Source organism: Triticum urartu, chromosome 7A, assembly GCF_056163025.1.
Source record: "Triticum urartu cultivar PI428250 chromosome 7A, HENAU_Tu73, whole genome shotgun sequence".
NCBI lineage: Eukaryota > Viridiplantae > Streptophyta > Magnoliopsida > Poales > Poaceae > Triticum > Triticum urartu.
In genome coordinates this window covers 715526192-715535779 of record NC_141879.1, presented here as the reverse complement: position 1 = coordinate 715535779, position 9588 = coordinate 715526192, and the positions used below count along the sequence as shown (strand labels likewise).

Genomic DNA, 9588 nt, shown 5'->3' with positions numbered 1-9588 from the left:
CACCTCTGCTGATATGTGAACCAATTAGGTGCATATAACTTACAACCAAGCTATTTAGGCTCAGCAAAGGCAATAATACGTCTAACACATGTGTCGAACCAGCCTTCCTCCGACAAAAGAGAGCTTTCGCCTACACGTGTACAAGTTTGATTACAATTAGAACCTACCCACTTTGGGACTGGGGAGAGAGGACAGTTGTAGGGCACATGTTAGAGCATCTATAGCCGGGCGTCTCAAACCCCACTCAAACATCCGGACGGACGGCCTGGTCCAGAAAAAAAGCAACCCACGCGGACGCCTCAAACCAGCCTCAAACTCTAGGCTGACCGGCACCCTCATCTCTAGCCCATATTTGAGGTAGATATAAGGTGGCCCTAGCACGTGCCTCGTCGGACCCGACAATCCGACGCCAACTAAAATAGCACCAAATCCCCCCTCCCCCAACCTAGCTACCCGATTTCACTGGCTCCTCTCCTCCCTTCTCCGTCCTCCACGCCGACTGTCTCCGAGCTCCGCAGCCATTCCCAGCCTTAGCATTGCTAGCACCGGCACAATATTCCTCCTAGTCGTGCTTGCCACTGCAGACATTGTCACCGGCCCAGATGCTACCGCGGTACGTTCGGCAATTCTCGAATTGCACCTTGCCCTCTATGTGTTCGACACATTGTCCGGGCATGTTTTTTGGTGATTATTTCATACGCAAAATAATGGATATCGATGGTTAGTTGGAAGGGCATTAGTGGCCAAACAATGAAAACCAAAGAGCTAATATTTGAGTTATGCAGCTAATATAAATTTTATGTTTGAACTATGTATTTGAGAGTATCCCGCTGCCAACCTTTGTTATTTACGTGCGACATTGACTTGTATGATTGGTGTGCATCGTTTGCATGAATTTGAGAGTCCGAATTTGAGGTGTGTGGCTTCGACATATGAGGGGTTGTCTGGCTCCGTCCACGAGTGTTCCCGGGCACGTCCATGGGCGTATAGAGGGCCTGATTTTCCAAGTCCGACTGTAGATGCTCTTAGGATTGGTATCGTACACACAACCAATAGTAGGACAAACCTAGCCTCTCACGACCTTAGTGACCTAGCCGCACTCGCGATGTAGTGTCGCCGCCACCCAGACTAATCACACGATCTCTCCTCAGACGCACCTCTCGCCTATCATCGCTCTTCCTCCCCGCCGCCTCCAGACGCTACCGACAGCTAAGTCGTGTGGCCCCAGGGATGGGGATGGTGGCGCGATTCTTCGCTGGTCGCAATGGTGACACACTAGTTCAATTAGGGGTGGGTGGCCGCCGCCATCAATCTCCCCGTTGCCGCTGGACTGTCGCTGAGCAAAGTTCAAAGGTGATGGTGGTGGTGGTGATGGGGGGCGGGGTGATGGCGGCGTCGGGGCGTTCCTCCTTTGTGGCTCCGTGCGCGGCTATGGCGGGATCTCGTGCGGGTGCCTTGGCTCAATGTGTGCACGACCTTGCGTCGGTGCAGTGTTGATGTGGCCTCCCGTTCCATCAGCAGCCCACCCGGCCCGGTAGTGGTCGCACATCGATTGCATCGGCGGCACATCGTTTGCTAGCGAAAACTTGTTTTGGCCTTGGCTGGATGCATCGACGGTGGTGTCCGCGGGCATCGTTACCTCGTTCAAGGCATCGTGGGCCTGTCGTTGCTCCCTTTGTGCTTTGAGGGAAACCGCAAATTCGGATTTCCCGAATCAGATGATGGCAGCGTGCCTGCGTCATCCCCCCTTGGGGGCACCATCTTTGGAAACATACATAAGCCGGAGAGACCAGTGGGTGGCTTCCATGGAGGCCGCTAGTCTCCGCTTCTATAGAATAATTTAATAAAGTTGATTGTGCATTGTTTAATGTAGAGGCCAGGGACAATCGTCCTTTAAAAAGAAAAGGTTAGCAGTAGTCGTTGTACAACCGAGCTGCTCCTGTGTAGCATCAAATTTCCAATTTTTCTGTTTCCCTCTTCTACTTTTTGACCTAGTCTGTTATGTACCGCTGCCCTCCTTGATGAAAACGTGGGCACTTGTGTCTCAAAAAGAAAAGGTGTCACGTAAATTATCATCGCCACGACCGAACCATAAGGTAGTTAGGACCCCTGAGACAATTTTAGGGCAGGTACTTAGAGCATTGACAGCTCGATACATCAAATCCAGCTACTCAAACGCCCGCCTGCTGATGCTCCCAGACGCATTGGTGACCGGAAATTCCTTAAATTTCTTTGTCTGTCTCCGAATACCTCAAGGTGACGCGCTTTGTGCATTCAGCCCACGAGGTTGCCAGTCCACAGCTTCATTCGTACTTGTATGTCGATATTTTTTGTTTTTGGGCGATGGAGAACATACACACACAGACTCATCCAGGCTCTAGGTGATTACGGATTCTTGCCTCCCACAGATCTACCTTGTCTCTCAGGGCCTTAGGCCATTGAGGCATGGTGAATCTGGCACTAACCGACGGGAGAGCTCATACTCCGTTTTTAGATGTTTTTGTTGCCCGGTTAAGGTTTATGTCCTCATCAATCAGGAAGGCAAGGCGGCGAAGGATCCTTGAAGATGGAATAAGGTTCTCCCCGTCCAGTCCTTGTCCTGACAGTGTGTCTAGCGTTATTGGAATGTGCATGAAGGTGTGTCTTCCATGAATCTCATGAGATTCGGTCGGTGCTCGTCTTCGATTGATCTACTTGGATCCGTTCTTAGTTCACATGTGTTCATCTGGTCTATCTATGCTTATGTTCATCGGTGACGGTTGCGGTTCAGGTACACTCGTCCTATCGGGTCTCAGCATGACGACTTTTCCACTGTCAATTACAATTAGTTTTGTCTAGCTCTGGTCATGGAGGGGTGATAACGGTGGCATGCCTTCGGATTGTTTCAGTAGTTGTAGTCATCGCTAGGTGGTCACTAGACCTGCATGTAATCTTTGTTACTTCTTGTTCTTTATACTGCCATGACAGTTGATGAATTAATCAGAAGTTTTTCCCGCAAGAAAAAAAGGATCGATCTAACGCAGTAGTTTGTAGGGTAGAAGTAGACTTGGTAATTCATACTAGATAGAGACTTCAAGGAAAAATACAGGTTCCTCTGATTGTTCCACGACTAAAGGAAGGGGAAATATTGCTTTTAATGGCAAAAAATCTTCTCCGTTGCAGTCTATTTTTTCCCCTTCACCTGTTCATGTCATATTTGATTTATGCATAGGGACACACGAAGTGCTTGTTTCTCTTTTGCAGATCTTGAGCATTATCCCAAGTTTTGGTGATTTGCTTCATAGAGCAAATGCATTTGATGAGCACACGGTGCTTGTCCACTCGCCAATTTATTTTTAGGAAAACTCTAGGAGATTGTCCTAAAGCATATATGTTTCACAAATGATAAGGGAGTATCTATAGCACTATTTACAAAGATTTAAGTAATTAAGTTACATCTAATATTATAGGTGATTGAGGCTTGGTGTTTGTTGACATACTTCACGGACGCAAGCCATTTCATCAAATTAGTTTTTCCTATGTTTTTTCATTAAAGTTAGCGTTTCGATTCGTACATCTTTGTGTTTGTGTATTCTAGTTTATTGTGTCGAATAATCTATGCTTTAAAATTGCAGAACACATTATTAATAATAATTTGTTTGCTTTCCCTGATCATCGTAGCAAGGAATATATTTCTAGCTCGATCCCCCTCGCAGGACATTGCTAGCATAAATTGTAAATTTTCTTTTGCAAGGAAGCATAAATTTTAGTTACGCCAAGGTCTCATTGTAGCAAGGAAGCATAAATTGTAATTTTTCTTTTGCAAGCCATTCCGTCCGAAAAGACAAGCTCAAGGTGGATCGAGCCCCGGAAGAACAAGTCTCTGGCCCAGGTGCCTTAACCACGAAGGCACTATAAAAAGACCCGGGCGCACCCGGCCCGAAAATTCGTGGGAGTGGACGGGCTCGCCTGCTCACGGAATCGTGATGCGTTGCTTCGCGTTGGGATGCTGGACGCATACTGTATTTTAGGACATGTACTACCGCTTATTTAATCTATATTTATACCAATATAAAAAGATCCAAAAGGGCAGATTCAAATCATCTCGACCGTTAAATCATGTTATCTAGCGGTTCAAATCGCTTCAATGTTGAGCACCAAACATGTTTAACGCTCTAATTACCCACCACTGTCATTGGTTATAAACACGTTTTGACAATATCCCATGAAATCTGTCATTTAATTAATATCCTACCATTCCCACGAAAAAGTATTTGATATCTTACCAAATATCAACGTGAAACATATATCTTACTTAATATAACGTGCAACTAATACCCTATCTAATATAAACATACATTGCACGTACATTATTACTAGTCTCTACTCCTAAGGGAGCAGTTGGTAGTCTCGCTTCCAGGTTTTTTTAATCCCACCTCCCACGGTTTATTTTGGTACCTCCTCCCATCTCTGACTAAGCCACAACAAATCGAAAAAACGTCCTCCTAATGCCTGAACCCGCACATATCCACATACGACCCTCAATAGACGTACGAAGGTTAACCTGCGACAAAAAAACCTACGAGGGTTAACCAGCGACAGAAAAACCATGTGGCCGCACGTAGGAGCGACGAGTGCTGTTATCGAGCGAGGTCTCCCTTCGTGGCCGCCCTACATCCCTGCGCCGCCGCGCTTCAGTCGCTGCCCTCCATCCTCGCCGCCCTCCATCCTGGTCGAGGTCGCCGCCCCGCTTCACTCGCCGTCCTCCATCCGCGTCGATCCTGGACAAGGTCGTCGCGGTCCTCCATCACTTCGCCGCCGCGCTGAACACCTCGACGATCCGGCGCTGGTCCCGATCCGCTCCTCCCCCTCTCCCGAGGATACGCAGCCGCCGCCTTCGCCGGATTCGCCGCCGTCGATCTGCCGATCCGGGCAGCGCAGCCGCCGCTACCGCCGCCGGCGCCTCGAATACGTCGCCCCGCTCGACATGGATGGCCGCCCCAAGACATGGATAAGCTCTCGTGATCCCCGCCCCATCCCTCTCATCCCCTGAATCCATATCCTCCTTCCCGTCTTCATCCCGCCCACGATCTGATCAGGAAGCTGCCCACGATCCGATCCCCTGGTTTCTTATCCGGTTATCCACCTCTCTTGTCTCGCACGGGCGTTCTAGCAACCCCCATCTTCGGTGTGGCGACGATGCTGACGTCGTCGCGGCCTCCCGCAATTCTAGGCTCGGCCTTCCTCGACTCCATGCGCGGCTGACGAGGTGGTCTTCTCCAGAGGTGGTCTGCTCGTGCTCTCCTGGTCCTCCCGAAACGACGAGGGGTAGTGCCGGTCGTGGCTCAGCAGGATAGCATAAGCTTGCCCTTGTTCTTTTGTGTTTGAATCAGATTTCCTGGTTCTTAGTTTTACATACACCTATCAATCTTTCTTCTGTATGCAGGTTACACACCTGATGATGTTTACGGCGAGGCGCGGGAACAAGCAGAGGCCGAGGAAGTGTGGGCACACGCGAGGAAGGTTCAGCAGGCTGCAGAAGTCGGGCGATGCCCGGAGCGCCGTGCCAACACATGTGTGCGTGGTCGGTGGGTTGGCCAAGATCTGCATTCTACACATCTTCAAGTATTGTAGTAGTATGCTAATTAGGCTTAAGGCATCTGCGAATGTGACCGACAGGTGGAATACTAGAATGCCTACATAGGGAGCACACTGGATGGGTTAAGGTCAGTCGTTCTAACGAATTCCACCAAGAATTTTCATGAAACCTTCAGAGATTAATTCCTCTTTATTTGGTAAGTTACTTAAATGTGTCACCAGATTAAGTGAACCGCTGACTTAAAGTGTTTCTGTTTGCTTAGATTGATGAGTCAAACAAGAACAATACTTCTCTTAATCAGTTGAGGGGCAGAGTTGTGGTCTTTGATTGTGAAGATGATTGCAACCAAAACTGAGCTACATGGATCTCCACTGCAGGGTCTTGACATTCTGAAAGCAAGGCACTAACTGAACTTCTGTTTTTCATCCTTATATATCTGCAGTAAAAAATAGCAGTTCTAGGTAAGGGAGGTTCTTTGCATTGGTTCCCTTTCTGTATGGTGTTCTTCCATCCATTTCCTTCCTTCTCTATAGTCATGTTTGTTATCAGTTCGATTACTGCGATAGACATGTATATGCGGATTGTGGTATAATTCTAGGTAAAAATGGAGCAGTTGTTCACTTGTTCTATAACAGTCGAAAGGGATTTCCAGTGAAACTCTAGGTATGTAGCTGTGTTTTATTTTGAACCAGTAATAATACTAGAATGATTTCCTGGCCAGGACAAATTGACGTGTGTGAATACCATTAAACTGCTATGATAAAATATTTAGTCTAATAAGAGTCAAAAAATACGATTTTGGGGAAAGTTTTCATATCCCAATCGTGGTACATTAAGATATTGAGTACCTTATACATGTATTGAGTACCTTACTTTCTTGTTATAGTTGATCTGCTGATGGTGCTTCACTACAAATTACTGGAATTTTGTGGGCACTACTAACGATAATATCATTCTTTCCGCGAGTTGCGGATACAATATTGAATGTTACAAGTCTATAAATCGGCCGCCTACCCATTTTCTGTTATTTAGTTACCAGTTTAACTCATAAAACTAAAGTATGATTGGTGCTCGAGATAATGTTGTTGCTAAGAATTCGAAGGTACTGCATTTCTCTCATTTTTGTCACTTGGCAAAATGTTCTCCCATTAATAGACTTGTAATTCAGTTTCTGTTGTCACTAGATTTTTTTTGTTAAAATTGTAGTTTGCAAGGAAACTGTAATGTTTGATTTTTTTTAATTTGAGGTAAAGCTAATTGTGCCTTGCATACACTCAGGTTTGTATTTGGGTCTGGTTGAATAACTCATATCAGGCGGCATGGAGCTAATTTGACTCCTAAAACCAGTAAGAGGGTTCCTTGGATGGTCAATAAGGGGATGATGCCAATTAGTCTGGATTCTGGAACAATGCTAACATTCAAATCCTTGAACTTGTTGGTGCATCCGTGCTTTGAGAAAAAAACAGTTAGGTATGCTTCTCAGTTCTCACTACCTCCGCGTGAAAACCAAAATTACAAATCCTTATTTGTTATTTCCAACTATATTTTGTGGCTGCTTGGACAATATTTCCGTTGCTAACTTCCTTCCTTTGAATGACTTGCCAATGATCTTTCACAATTTATAGCGTTTTACTTTATTTCTGTAACTGATATCATTTAAATTCAGTTTGTTTTAAAGGTTCACCATGTTTCTTTAACAAAATTTATCCAGTGAATTGGTATGTCTGCTCCACTGGGCAGCAGCTGCAACCTTTCAACTTTGGCTCTTGCACCATTGTTTCATATGTGTATGCTCTATTTTCCTGTCAAGTCATTTGGTCTTTATATTCAGCTTGTGTTTGTCAAGAGCTTATTCGGTCAAACGTTATAAGAGATATGACATTGCCGCTGTTGCGCTAAGGGATACGGGGTCATGAAAAATCAAGGTTTGTTCGTGTTTCCCACCAATTGTTTTGTTATACACCCTGTTCTTACTACTTGCATGTGACAGCCCGAGCAGCAGGCAAAATTCTATTTCTTCTTCTAGATTGCTATACCATTGTGCAAGAATCAGAATACCAATGCAAATGTGCCTTTTCAGTCCATATTTAACAATGACAAAAAATTATTTTCCTTTTGTTTCCGTTTCACTTGTGTCTGCACCGGAGAATGTTCATCCTTGCCTTCCATCACCGGAGAATACTCATCCTTACCTTCCATCACTTGCGCTACTGTAACAATGCTAATTTCTCTGCCATCTAATTGCTCCATACACTTAGTTTGTTTATATCTAGAGTTCACATAGGGGTTAGTAAACAAATAGTCTTTTTTAATCAAACGGCCATGCAGGTTTGAGCAAGCTCAAAGTAGGCTGGGGGATGACCAATGATTATGCTGGTCAAAGCCATATTTTTTATGCAGGTCCTAGCAAGCTCATCGCCCACATAAAATATTCCTTGATGGTGGTCCATATTTTTTGTGCATATTTAGCTCGGTATTCGCCCAAACACTTTAACTTGTATATCATAAGAAAGAAAATGTACATTTTTTACTCGAGAAGCAGTAAATCTCTTGATTACTAAAATTGTCAGACACCTTTATGATTCAGAAGTATACTTGTCTACGATCGCGGCCGCCCACGCATTCGAGCCACCAGGACCGTTAAGGAGACCTTGCAAGGCAATACTTGGGCGCTGGACTTGGGACCAGTCATTGATTTGCCATGCCTGCAACAGTTTTGGATGCTATGGCCACGGATTGCTGATGTTCAGCTCATGGGAGGAGCAGAGGCCCCCATAAGATGGGCGTGGAAGAGTAGTGGCATGTTCTCCGTTCGCCCTGCATATGCCTCAAAATTCGGAGAAAGCGATGTGGTACCGTACGCGGACGTCACATGGAACTCGAAGGCCGCCCTTCAATGTCGGTTCTTTACTTGGTTAGCCATGTGAAACCGTTGTTGGACGTTCGTTCGACTCATCAAGAGAGGCTTGCCCACCACGACACATGCCCCTTCTATGAAACCGACGAGACCATTAACCATCTTCACATCGAATGCACCTCCACACGATCATCGATCGGTGTCGCATATGGTGTGGTCGGCTATTGGGAATCCGGACCAAGCTCCCACTGTTGACGATAACTTGGGAAACGAAACGAGGGCCATTATTTTCTTTTTTGCGAAATGAAACGAGGACTATTCTCTCGCTCATCACTTGGGAACTTTGTAAACACCGCAATGCTATTGTCTTTGGCGGAGCAACACTTTGTGTGCTTACGATCATCAAGAAAATTGTGACCGAAGGGAGGACATGGCAGCAAGCCGGGCTACTCAAGGGTAGGTGGGTTAGTAGAGAGTAGTCAATCATTGTGGCCGATAGATGGTGGGCTACCGTGTACTAATATATGATTAGCACACTCCGTGAAAAAGATGTATATGTATAATCTGGTCTTTTCTCTATTTGTGATTTTCCGCACTAAATTTTTTGTGGACCTTGGATCGTGCTGAGTCGGCTAAAAATGCTATATCATCAGTACCTTAGCTATTATTTTCATTTATTACCAATACATTAAAGACCCAGTTGGTGATGCTATATGTCATTTTTGACCATATGAGCGAACGCAAGTGAGGTAAATTGCATGAGTGAGCAGTTCATATTTTTTACATAAAGTCGTATAATTTTTTGATTAGGATACAAGGGTAAATGCGTTGGTTGATTGTGTCAAGAGTTAATAACGAGCATGGTGGTGTATCAGTCGCATGCCCAACACTGGATATGATATTTTTGTTTCCTGGTAATGCTCGACATTAAACTGTATGTCACAACGTGACAATGGCTCATGAGACGTCGGATATGCCTTCTTGGCCCGGGAGCGTCACGGTGCACACCTCGTCGCCCTTGATGGCGGCAACGGATCGAAATGAATACGGGGGAGGGGATCAGGGCGGAGAGCGGGGTAGTTGGCGGGGGATTCCTCTTTAGCGATCCGTCAGGAAGTATGGTTGGAAGGAGAGGGGGCGCCATGGCAAATGT

The 9588-nt window shown here is 45.7% G+C and overlaps 1 long non-coding RNA gene across 5 annotated transcripts; it reads left to right on the top strand.

Moving 5' to 3' along the window:
* Positions 1-4552: 4552 nt before the first annotated feature.
* On the top strand, positions 4553-9102 carry LOC147962085 (uncharacterized). 5 transcript variants are annotated; one of them, XR_015611691.1, is made up of 4 exons: positions 4553-5563; positions 5659-7503; positions 7979-8051; positions 8166-9102. It is a non-coding gene; the product is annotated as an uncharacterized LOC147962085 (long non-coding RNA). The 5 variants fall into 5 exon arrangements; XR_015611690.1 differs by having other exon boundaries at positions 4553-5567; XR_015611689.1 differs by having other exon boundaries at positions 4553-5705; positions 5841-7503.
* Positions 9103-9588: the final 486 nt, after the last annotated feature.